The sequence below is a fragment of the Mus musculus genome, chromosome X, assembly GCF_000001635.26.
Source record: "Mus musculus strain C57BL/6J chromosome X, GRCm38.p6 C57BL/6J".
Lineage (NCBI taxonomy): Eukaryota > Metazoa > Chordata > Mammalia > Rodentia > Muridae > Mus > Mus musculus.
The window spans coordinates 60,384,749-60,398,247 of NC_000086.7; the positions used below are offsets into that span (position 1 = coordinate 60,384,749).

At 38.6% G+C, this 13,499-nt stretch overlaps 1 protein-coding gene and 1 non-coding gene across 13 annotated transcripts in view; both read right to left on the reverse strand.

Moving 5' to 3' along the window:
- Atp11c (ATPase, class VI, type 11C) overlaps window positions 1-13,499 on the reverse strand; it is a 181,571-nt gene that overhangs the window by 161,466 nt on the left and 6,606 nt on the right. The window lies entirely within an intron of this gene.
- Window positions 9,655-9,744, reverse strand: Mir505 (microRNA 505). Its single transcript, NR_030499.1, has one exon. It is a non-coding gene; the product is annotated as a microRNA 505 (primary transcript).

Here is a 13,499-nt window from a genome sequence, read left to right on the forward strand (position 1 = left end):
GGAAATTCAAAGCACCTACAAGAAAGCTAGGTATACTGATGAACACCTGTAACTGAATCACTGTTTAGGGTGGAGACAGGAGGATTGCTAGGGCCTGCTGGCAGCCAGCCTAGCTCTGGTTCAAGAAGAACAGATACTTAGTACAATAGGATCAGGGGTTCAAGGCTAGCCTGAAGTACACGAAATACCATCTAAAAACCTAAAATAAAATAAACATAAGAAAATGTTGTGTTACACACCTATAATCCTAGCATTCATTCTAGGAGTGTAAGAAAGAAGACCACCTCTGGCCAATGCACACATGCAGTGGTGGTACATATATCCCCTCAACACACACAAACACGTGAAACTCATAGTAGTACATACCTGCAATCACAGCACTAGAAAGGCTAAGGCAGGAGGATCATTCATGGTTTGCTATCAGCCTGGGTAACATAAGCAAGACAATTTAACCCCTCATCCAGAAAACAACACCCCCCATAGAGACAAAAAAGGAAAAAATAAAAGTTAAAACAGGGGTAGGTGACTGGCAAGATGGCTCAAAAGGTACTTGCTCTCAAACCTCAGGATCAGAGTCGGAGCCTCAGACTCACAGGGTGAAATAACTGTCTCCCAGAAGTTGTCCTCTGACCTGCACACCTGTGCTATGGCAATCCTTCACCCATATTCACACACACACAAAATAAACAAATAGAAAAAACAGAAACTTGCTGTGATAGTTATTCTTCACTGTCAACTTGACTAAATTTAAAATCATCATGAAACTACAACTCTAAATGTGCTTATGAGAGTGTTTTCAGAAATGATTAAGCAGGGAAGACCCACCCTGAAAACAGACAACTTCATGAGACTTCCCCCTATCTCCACTGAATAAAAAGGGAGACCAGAACTTCCTGATTCCAGACTGTGAATGCAATGACCAGCTACTCTACAGTTCTGTCACTAAGACTTTCCTTGTCAAAGCAAATGTCTCCTTAAGATGATTTTGTCAGGAATTTTATCAAAGCAACAAGTAACTAACTAACACATTTGCTTATGAAAAGGTTTTAAATAACAGTAAGATCTAGTAATGTGTGTAGCTCAATGGTAGAGTGTGTTTGCCTCAGCATCAACAAAAGCAAAGAGAGAGGGAGGGTAAGGAAATATACAAAGCTACAAACTTAAATAAGATACTGGTAACATAAAAACAAAAAAAGGAATGTTTTGAACATAATAATGTCTCATAAATCAGTATCAGAAAAAATACATCAAAGGAAACAATCAAAATGAGTTATGTGTGGTGGAACATGCCTGTAATCCCCCAAAAATATCAGGAGGTAGATAGAGGCAGGAGGATCAGGAGTCCAAGACCAAATTTGGCTATATTAGCAAGTTCAAGACTAGCATGGACTATATGAAATCTTGTCAGAAAGACAAACAAGAGGATGGAGAGTTGGCTCAGGTGTTTAAAGGTGCTTACTGAGACCTGGGTTTGATTACTAGCACCCCCAACCACCCCTTTAACTCCAGTTCCAGGGAATCGGGTGCCCTCTTCTCAAGCTGTGGGCACCAGTACACATATGATGCACAGAAAACTATCTGTCTTGAGAAACAGAAGCAGGTGAACCTATGTAAGTTAGAGGCCAACTTGGTCTACATAGTGAGTTCCATCCAGAACAGCCAGGGCTGTGTAGATAGACCCTGTTTCAAACCACCCCCACAAATCTATGAGGAAATGGGAAATACATAGCCACTGTGATAACATATTGATATAACTACTGAACAGCTTCTTATGAGTCTAAGACCCATCATTACTAGGATGTATGATATTTCTTACAAGTAAGTCTGAGTGTACATGTATATAAGCATAAATCTTACAGATATACATACACACAACTAAAAACATGATGTTCATAAATGCTGATCTTAAGAACAACAAAAATCTTGAAGAACACTGGTTCACCAAATAAAAATGGGCAAGAGTCTGGGGAGAAGGCTCAGTCAGTAGAGTACTGGGCACACAAGCATGAGGACCCTAGTTTGATCTATAACACACTGTAAAAAGTCATGGTAAGCAGAAACAAAAGGATCCTTGAGGCTCACTGGCCAACTAGTCTAGCCAAATCAACAAGTCCCAAGTTCAGTGAAACCTTATCTTAAAAAATAATATGGAGGGACTGGGGAGGGCACTGCTCTCAGGAGGCACACATTCATGAATGTGAATACACACACACACACACACACACACACACACACACACACTATAGAAACCAGCTGAAGATACCCAGTGCTAACCTCTGTCCTAGATAAGCATGTGCTCACATGCACATGTACTCCCCTCTACACATACTAAGTAAATGATTAAATATTAAAAAAAAAAACAACCAAAATGAGGAAGAGGAAGGACATATCCAAGTAAGATAGACTACTATCTCCTAGAACTGTAAGCCAAAATCAACCCTTCTTTTAAATTGCTTTCGTCAGATGTTTTCTTGCAGCAAGAAGAGAAGTTAACTAGTACACTTCCCAAATTGGGTACATATAGAAGAAATAAACTATACCTATATTTTAAACAAACAAACAAAACCCCACAGAACTTTTTAAGGGCTTGAGAGAGTGTGCAGGACATAAAGAGAATCTGTTACTCAATTGTGAGGACCAAAGAGTTCAGATTCCAATGCCCACCCGCATCCCCGCATCGGGAAGCTCATACACATCTGTAAATACCAGCTCTAAGGGGTCCCAATACACTCCTGACCTCCATGGACAATGCACATACACACATATAAATAAAATCTTATAAAAATATATTACAAGTTAAAAAGTACATTAGGCATTTTGATAAAGCTCTAAATAAGAAGCCAAATAATGTTTTAAGCAAGCTTGCACATAAATGTGTTTAAGTGTTTTTTTTTTTTTTTTTTGAGATGCTATCTCAGTATGTAGCCCAAAATGACCTCAAATTTAGCATGTGACCAGGCTAACACTAAAGTCAGTTTCTCCTGCTTCGTCCTGAGTACTGAGATTATGGGTGTGTATCAGCACACCTTCCTTAAAACAAGTAGCTGTGTGTAAAGAATGGATTAAAAGCTGAAAGCTTCACTGGCAGTGGTGGTGCGCACCTTTATTTCCAGCACTTGGGAGGCAGAGGCAGGCAAATAACTGAGTTTAAGGCCAGCCTGGTCTATGTAGCTGGAGCTAAGGAGAGACCCTGTCTGGCAAAACAAAATCTGAAAGCTTTCTGACAGCAGTGAGATATGTGATGTGACAGTAGCATTATAGGTAAATAACACTGTAATTACTTAAGTTAGGCAATTAACACTTAAATATTAATTATTATGCATTTTATCTCTTCTATATGTGCCAAATATTACAGTTTTTAAAAGATAATATCTAAAGCTGAAGAAATGGCTCAGTAGTTAAGAGCACTGGCTGCTCTTCCAGAGGATTCCAATTCAATTCCCAGCACCCACATGGCAACTCTAAAACTCCAGCCCAGAGGATCCAACATCCTCTTCTGGCATCTGTGGGAACTGCACAAATGTGATACATAGGCATACATACAGGCAAAATACTCATAAACATAAATTAAAAATAAAGGTTTAAAAAACCTTAAAGACTCTATCTTTCAAATGGAAGTGATTTTTCTCTAGGTTTATACTGGGTAGTTTGTGTAACATTAAAAAATATGCCCTGTCCCTTACCTGAAAAAACTTGTGTAATACTAGATACATATTAGAAACCAAACAGACACTTGCTAATGCAATGAAAATTTCATAATTAGCTCAAATTATTAATTCCAAACATGGATTCTAAAAATCAATTATATCTTTCGATTTGATTACATTTGATTTTAATTTGATTACACTGCCTCATTAGTATCTTTGAAAAGTAACCCATCTAAATTTATACAAGAATATTTAATTACACTCCTTTACAGCTATTCTAGTTATTTTTCATCAAGGTCAATCATATAACCTCGTTTCACAAATAACAATGACTTTTTAGAAAACAATCATTTACTTTTATTTTATGTTGTATTGTTGTTTTGCCTGCATGTATATCTGTTCGAGGGGGCTGGATTCCCCTGGAACTAGAGTTACAGTCAGTTGTGAGCTATATGGATTCTGGGAAATGAATCTGGATCCTCTGGAAGAGTAGCCAATACTCTTCCCTGCTGAGCCATCTCTCCAGCCCTAACAACAACTTTCTTTTTTTTTTTAAAGATTTGTTTATTATTATAATAGCTAAGTACACTGTAGCTGACTTCAGATGCACCAGAAGAGAGCGTCAGATCTTATGACAGATGGTTGTGAGCCACCATGTAGTTGCCATGTGGTTGCTGGGATTTGAACTCAGGATCTTCGGAAGAGCAGTCGGCACTCTTAACTCTCCAGGCCCAACAACAACTTTCTAAATAGAATGTATTTACAGAATCTAGTTCATGAAGTGAGACTTTTGCTTATGGTGGCCATCATTTTGTATGAATTACACCACAATAATCATGGAGTTCAATTCTCCAATGAATTATTGATTCTCAAGTGCATACATATTATCAACAATCCACTTGCTTTCTACTGTTTACTTATATCTACTGTTACGTACTTAACCACCTAGCAGTTGTTATGCAGCTTGCCAATCCAAGAGTTGCCTCTCTCTAACCACCATTTTGCAGCTGACTATCCATGAACAGAGAAATGAGTATCTCTTGGAAATAATTTCAGTAGTCTTGCTCTCTTGAAAACCTGCCCACAATATTGTAGCAGCAAAACAGTCCTTTTCATTAGTACTATTTGCCAAGCAAGTAATATAATAGGGCTGAGTTTAATACAACAGAAGTAGCAAAGGCATTCCAATCATTCAGGCCAGTGTAAAACTGAAAAAGTATAATTATTAAAAGCCCATGAACAGTATTTTCTAAAAATTGTCAAATTTCTCGTTCAAAGTTCAAACTCATTACTTCTGGTGGAAAAACTGAAATTTGGTGCAGAGTATAGTCAAAGAGAAATCAAGATTTGAATATTTTAAGCAGGAACAGGTGAAGAAGTCAAAAACCAGTAAAAACAATCTGCTCCTAGACTGTCAAATTCAAAGAATTATAAAGCTGAGAAAGGATTTAAGATATAAATCACCAAGGAGCTCTTATCAGTCTCAGATGAGGGAACTAGGGACACAGGTGAAAGAGCTGAGCCTGAAATTCCATATCTCTGCATCTCACATTTCTCAACGCCCATCCATTATATCAAGATTTGTTAATAAAAACCATAAAGGAAGAGAAAATGAGGAGCTAAGAGGTTGCACTAGTCAATACTACACTTAACAGTTATGTTAGTAAACTTTATGTTTTATGTTGTTAACTGCTATTAAAAATAAACATCATAGCCAGGCAATGATGGCCTACACCTTTAATCCCAGCACTCAGGAGGCAGAGGCAGGTGAATTTCTGAGTTCGAGGCCAGCCTGGTCTACAAAGTGAGTTCCAGGACAGCCAGGGCTATATAGAGAAACCCTGTCTCAAAAAATCAAAACAAACAAACAAACAAAAAAATCCCATCATTTAAGCTGATTGTGGTTTTGAGTTCTTGGGAAGTAGAAGCAACAAGATCAAGGCCAACATGAACTACGTAAGATGCTATCTTAAAACATAAAACAAGTGCAAGACAATTGTAGTACACACCTAGAATCCTAGCATTTTAGGGGTAGAGGAAAAGAAATCACCACAACTCTGAGGTCAACTTTCCACCCCTGACTTCCAAGCCAGCTAGAAAAACAGTGACACGTAATCTCAAAAAAAAAAAAAAAAAAAAAAAAAGACCCAAGGTATTTGAACTGTGAGAAAAACAATTTGGCAGTTGCTAAAAAATTAAAACATAGAATTATAGTATGACCTAGAAATTTCATTCCTATATACTCCTCAGAATTGAAAACATGCCAACACAAATACAAATAAATACAATGAATTGAGTAGAAATAAGTTAAATACCCATTAGCTGATGAACAGACACATAAAATGTGGTATATTCTTATGATGGAATATTATTCAGCCTTAAAATAATAAAGTACCAATATATGATACATGCTGTAATAGAACACTGAAATATACTAAAGAAAAAGGTTACAACAGAGCACACATTGGGGTCTCACTATAGAAGCCAGGCTTGTTCCAACATGCTAACCTATTGTCTCAGCCTGTTGAGTGCTAGGATTACAAGTATCGACACAAAACTCAGTTATATCATTTCAATTATGTGAATGTATGGATTTGGCAAAAATGGTAGAGGAAAAGTAAATTGGGGATTAGCAGAGGTGGGTGTGGGAAGAGAATTGGGAGTAACGGCTGATAATCAGAGTTCAGTTTTGAAATGGTGGAAATGTACTGGAATTAGATGGTTGTACTATACTATAACTCTAAGTGATTGACTATACTAAAAACGACTTAAATGTATACTCCAAATGCTGAATTTTTATATCTCTATCTCAATTTTTACAAGGAAATGAGAAATGCAAGGAACAGTGAGAACAATTCCAGCAAATCCAGGAAGCAGTGTAAAATCACTGAAGACCTTGAGGTATCTATTTGTAAAATATCCCTCTGGTGTTTATAGAGGATAACTGAAGAGTACAGAATGGGTAAGATCATCTATTGCAGTGGTCCAGATAAATGAGAGCACCAACTTAGACATGAATAGTATTGGTCATGAAAAAAGAAATGGGCAGCTATTAAAAGTACCTTCAGATATAGAAACTATTAGATTTGCTGACAGAATGAGTAACTGAAAAAGGATGAAAAGGGAGGGAGAGAGTAAGAGGTAACTCAGCCAGGAAAGTGCTTGCCATCCAAGCACTAGAGTTTCACTTTGATTCCCAGCACCCAAAAGAAAAGCCAGGTGCAGTAGCACATTCTAGTAATCTCATTGCTGAGGAAGTGGGGGCAGGTGGATCCCTGGAGCTCACTAGCCAGCCAGCCACTCAGCCTACCAGCCTAATGTGCTTGGTGAGCCCTAGGGCCCAGTGAGAGAACCTGACTCTAAAAAAACATAGAATAACATCCAATATTGGCCTCTGGTCTTCATATACACCTGTACACATATGAGTAGCACTCCTCATACACACACACACACACAGACAGAAAAAAGGAAAAGAAACAGGAGTATAAAAGATGGCTTCTCCATTTATTGCTAGTACCACTGAACAGGAAATAGTACTATCTATTAAATCATAGAAAACTAGAAGATCAACAAATATGGAAAAGTCAAATACGACTTGGACTAGAATGCCAGTTTTGACAAAAAGCCACCGGTCATGTGTAGTGATACAACGGTCATTAAAAAAAAATCACAATTCATGCTCTACTCTTGGAATACTGAATACCTATTCATAGCCATGTTGCCTAATGGACTTGAAATAGAAATGTTAAAGAATGTACTCTTAAAGCTCTGACTCTCGGTTTTTAAAATTAATGATTACCAGGGCTAAAGAGATGGCTCAGCAATCAAGAGAGCCTGTTACTATTCCAGAGGACTGGGGTTCAATTTCCAGCACCTACATGGTAGCTCATAACCATCTCTAACTCCTGGAATCCACCCCTCTTCCGCTCTCCAAGGGAACAGGGCACATGCACACACGCACATGCACACACACACATACACATAAAACAAAAATACATACATACATAAATAGAATAAATATGGCCACCAACACCCAAGATAATAAATAAATCACTACCCTAGACATATGAAGTTTCTGAAGGTATCTACCCATTACTTAAGCCATTGAAGTATCCAACCACATAGTTTTGTATGAAGTAGTGATTTATTGCCTCAAATGTTAATTTCATTCCGGTCCCCATTTTACTGTTCCAAATCAGCAGAGTAATGCCCTGGAATCATGGATTTCAGAAACGAGTTTATGGGAAATTTTGTGCAGTTGTAGAAACCTAAAGCACCTTGATATCCAGTTTTATCATTACCTTTTATAAATTATAAATTTTATCATAGGAAACAAAGCACTGAACAACTCTTCCAGCTATGTTATGGACTAGATGTTGGTGACCCTTCCCTCCCAAATTTATATGCTGAAGTCTAGCTCTCATCATGATATTATGAAGAACTTTGGGGAAATTGATTAGGTGATGTGGGTAGAACTACGAGAAATTGATTAGTATTGGTCAACTAAAGTGAAGAAGAGTCGATGCCTCTCTCTTTGCAAGTGTCTACTTCACATGCTACTCAAGAGGCCAAAGCCAGGCATGACGATGCATGTCCACGATTCCCAACACTGAGAAGGGGGAAGGCAGGAGATTTGGGAGTTTGAGATCAGCCTGGGCTACCTGGGCTACATGCATCCCTGACTCAACTAGTCAGTATCAATCAGATACTTCATATAAAGATTGATCTTACATGTATATCTTCTATCTCAAGAACAGAGCTTGTACCGTATAATCCTCTATAGCCCTTAACAGGACATGAATATTCAAATAAAAGCTTATGACTCATAAAATATTGTCAGAAAAGAAATTTAAGCTAGTAGGCACAGTGGCATAGTCCTAGTTACTTGAAAGGCTAGGTCAATCCCTCCCCACCCATGTGTGTGTGTGTGTGTGTGTGTGTGTGTGTAAGAGGGGGGGAGGGAGGAAGAGAGAGAAAGAGAGAGTGGGGTATCAACCTTCAAATGTTACTTCAATACAAGGGCTCCAGCTTTGGTGAGTAGACTTCTAGAAATTCTCTGGTCTCAGCCTCTAATCTCCCAGTAGGAAAGGCTACACTGAGAATATGGACTTAATGTTTGTTTGTTTTGCTTTGTTTGAGACAACATTCCTCTGTATAGTCCTGGCTATCCTGGAACTTGGTTTGTAGACCAGGCTGGCCTCCAACTCAGAGATCTGCCTGCCTCCTAAGTGCTGGAATTCAAAGCTTTGTGACACTACACCTGAATGGATGACAAACTCTTGAACTACCACTTCTAGCTGGTTTTGTGGGTTCTGAGGATCTGAATCAAGTGCTTTTGTCCATTGAGCCATCTCCCCAGCCTGTTTTCTTTAAAATGAAAGGAAAATGAGCTGAAGTAAATTAAATTGTGCACTATACTACAAACAACTTAATCCACATTGCCACAAAGCAGATTAATTGTGAAGCTTAAAAGACATGCCCACTGCTCACACAACAGGTATACCTTATATAATCTTTTCTAGCCAGCTGTTATTTATTTGTGACAATTCCCTACTGGCTTCTACTCCCTGGTGATCTACAGGATTGCTGCAAAATTGTTACTTTTCCTTTACACCAGTAAATAGCATGAAACTTGAGACTAACCAGAAATATATTTCTGGGGATTTCCTTGATTATTCAACTCAAAACTAATCCCAAAATAAAAGAATAGTTACAAATATTGCCCTAAATTTATTATCCCAAGACTTTCTTTCTCTCCATATATGTATGTGTTACGTATGTATGTTTATTTATATATGGGGCTATTATAATAAAAATACTCATTAGTGTGCTTGCTATGTGGAATTATACTGCCTAAGAGGATATTTATACTTACTGCCTATGAACTAAGATATGTACAGGATGAGATGTGAGAAAGGTGCAAATGAATGTTGGAAAACATGGACAAATATATGGAACATGGAGATCTGAGCAGTTATAGAAGTACAAACAGAATCCACGAACTTGGTGATACTCCAGAGAGAAAACCAGCAAGTGTTGACGCTAACCTGGCAGAAACATCAATACTTCCTGGCTCCCCCACTGGGTGCATCAATTTACTACCGGAGGTTGCTCTTCTGCAAGTGACAAACAGGGAATGCTTTCAGCAATATGAAAAGAAATGACTCATTATGGGGAAGCATGGTTGTGGAAGCACTGAAAAGGTATGATTTCTATTAGTAGCATATACAGACTCAATCAACTCCAAGGCTGGCTAGCTTATTGACCTCGGAAAAGTAATTTTTTTTCAATGTCAATACCATATAGCACCCTTCAAACAAAGGTGAGATTTATTTCACAAACAATTGCAAATCCTTCATAATATGCATCTCCTCTCTCCCATGCTCCTAGTTTGGGATATTTGAAATGGAGTCCCCTATGGCCTAAGCTATAGCCTAGAACTCTGTATGTCTGAAGTTGGTATTGTTATCCTCCTATCACTGGGTTTGTTGGCATGTACCCCCATGCCTGGCCTATACATTCTTATATTCTTAGTACTAAATTCTAAGGATTATCCTGAATTCAAATAAATTACACTTACCACAGTGAGTAAAATGACATAAAGCAGATGGGCATGGTAGCACATACATATAATCACATCACTTGAGAAGCTAAAGCACGAGGATTCAGAGTTCCAGGCCAGCTTGGGCTAAAGAATGAGTACAGGTCAATCTGAACTATAAAGACAACTCTATCTCAAAAACAAACAAAAGTAACACAAAGCTCTGCTAGAGTTAACACTGCAGTTTTAGTCTTCAAAGTAGATTTGATGTATTAGTTGAATTAGAAAATGTGTTATCATAGGGCCCCCAAAAGAGGAGCTAGAGAAAGTACCCAAGAGCTGAAGGGGTCTGCAACCCTATAGGTGGAACAACAATATGAACTATCCAGTACCCCCCAAGAGCTCGTGTCTCTAGCTGCATATGTAGCAGAAGATGGCCTAGTCGGCCATCACTGGGAAGAGATGCCCCTTGGTCATGCAATCTTTATATGCCCCAGTACAGGGGAACGCCAGGGACAAGAAGTGGGAGTAGGTGGGTAAGGGAGTGGGGGGGAGGGTATGGGGGACTTTAGGGATAGCATTTTAAATGTAAATGAAGAAAATATCTAGTAAAAATTTTTTTAAAAAGAAAATGTTTTATCAACTGTACTTAACAAAAAAAGCATCCAAATGTACTTAGAATTTTAAAAGCTGAAGATAGTATATTAATTAGTTTTATGAAACACCAAGAAAAGGGAATGGTTTAAAGGTTCTCCTTCTGACGAATAGAAAAAAGTTTCAATAAAGGGCAAACTTTTTCTGGCCACCTACTGGGGTGCATAATTTTTTTCCTCATTCAAAATAATGGTGTAGCATTGTGGTGGTTTGAATATGCTGGGCCCATGGGCACTATTAGGAGGTGTGGCCTTGTTGAAGGAAGTGTGCCACTGTGTAGGCAAGTTTTGAGGTCTTCTTTAGTCCTCAAGCTCTACCCAGTGCAGATGAGTCCCTCCTCCTGGCTGCATGCAAGAGATAGTCTCCTCCTTGCTGCCTTCAGATCAAAATGTAGAACTCTCAGCTCCTTCTCCAGCACCATGTGTATCTGGATGCTATCATGCTTCCAGCCATGATGATAATGGACTGAACCTCTGAAACTGTAAGCCAGCACCTAATTAAATGTTTGCCTTTATAAGAGTTGCCATGATCACAGTATCTCTTCACAGCAAAGAAACCCAAACTAAGACACATACTATCCAATAAAAAGGATATTTTTTCTGCTATATGCTTTTATTAAAATAAAAAGCCTATTCTAAAACACAGAGGCCTCTTAGTGGCTGCTTTTTCAACTGATAACTAGACAGCTTTTGTTACTAAGTCAGTTCAAAGCAATTCAAAAGTACTTACTGAACATCTTATCTATAGTTTACCTGTGCTAGTGTAAAATCATTGTCAAGAACACTGTTTGAATTTTTTCAAGAATATATTGGTGAAGAAGACTGGACTAGGAAGACACTGCCACATTAATACCTCAAGATAATGTGGCCTAAGAAACAAATGATACCTGCTTGAACCAGGCACACATCTTCAACCCTCCCATATTCCATTGTAAGTATAGGGCATGATATCAATGATAGCCTATACATTAAAACTACAAAACAACGTCCTAAACCAGATATTCTTGGTCTAACACCATGCAAAAACTGCATCTTTTATAATCAAGAAGACAGCCAAACTGGCAATCCATCCATACACTGCAGTAATTGAGGGGCTGTCTGCCAGTGTGAATAAGGCATCCTGTGCCATATCTGCAGTGCTGAACACTCATTCATCATTAATCTGCAGTAGTATTATCATATGCTGCAGCTGTACTAATATATTTGCTTTATGATCACTGCTGACCTTCACTTACATCAGGAGAGGAAATAAATCTTAAGAGAGCAATAAACTTGTGAAGCACCCCGTTACCTTGGAAAAGTCAGAATTCTCTTTCATCCAACCAGAGAAAGCATCCCATTTCAGGGATTCCAGACATCAGAAGTTATCTGTTTTAAAGCACTACTCATGTACAGGAAACTCAAACAACATCAGAAAAAAAATGTGTTTATTTTGCATCTTATATGTCTGCCCTCTTTGAAAAAACTGATCAACCATGGTTGATAAGCAACCAGCCTTGACTTTTTTCCACTCAACAAAACAGTATTTGAATTGGCAAACCAAGCTAATTCTTTAAACATCATAAAGACAAAGGGCTTCTTCCAAGGGCCACTGGTCATACTGCCCCAGAGAGGTGGTTTAATACCCCTTCTGGCTTCCACAGACAGCAGGCACATACATGGTTCACAGACACAGACGCAGGCAAGATACCCATACCCATAAAAATAAAATTTAGAAAATACTGAAAAATAATCTGGCATACACTTTTAATGCCAGCACTCAGAAAACAGGTGGCTCTGTATGATTTAAAAGCCAGCCTGGTCTACTTATAATTTCCAACTCACTCAGGGCTACATATTAAGACCCTCTCTCAAAATAGAAAGAAAGAGAGGGAAGAAAGGAAAGGACAGAACAGGACTAGACCACTCCAGACCGGACTGGATTGGAACAGCGCAGCGCAGCGCAGCACAGAAGCCTAAAGGGATGGCTCAGCTTTAGAATACTACCTGATCTGGAAATGGGCCTAACGGCTATCTTTTCTACAAGCATTTGGATGGAAGCTGTGGAATAGAAGATTTACACATAAGATTGTTTTACCATCGTAAACATTTGAATAAATTTCTACACACACCCCAAAGACTGTGACAGGTTTTCCAGAAGATTCAGGCTCAGTATCTATATAGAGGCAAAGACATTCATACACTGAAAATAAGAATAAATTTAAAAGTGAAGGAAGAAAATTAGCAATAACACAAACAAAATCAACAAATGAGAAATGCTTACTGAAGGCATTTAGGAAACACTCTTAGTTTTGGACTGTTTAAATCAATAAAAAAATATGTCACTCACTCTCAGTTTTGGACTGTTTAAATCAATAAATAAATATTTCGGGCAGGAGAGATGGCTCAGCGGTTAAGAGTACTGACTCCTCCTTAGCCGGGCGTGGTAGCACACCCCTTTAATGCCAGCACTTGGGAGGCAGAGGCAGGCCGATTTCTGAGTTCGAGGCCAGCCTGGTCTACAAAGTGAGTCCCAGGACAGCCAGGGCTATACAGAGAAACCCTGTCTCGAAAAAACAAAAAACAAGCAAACAAACAAACAAAAAAAAAAAGCACTGACTCCTCTTCCAGAGGTCCTGAGTTCAAATCCCAGCAACCACATGGTGGCTCACAACCACC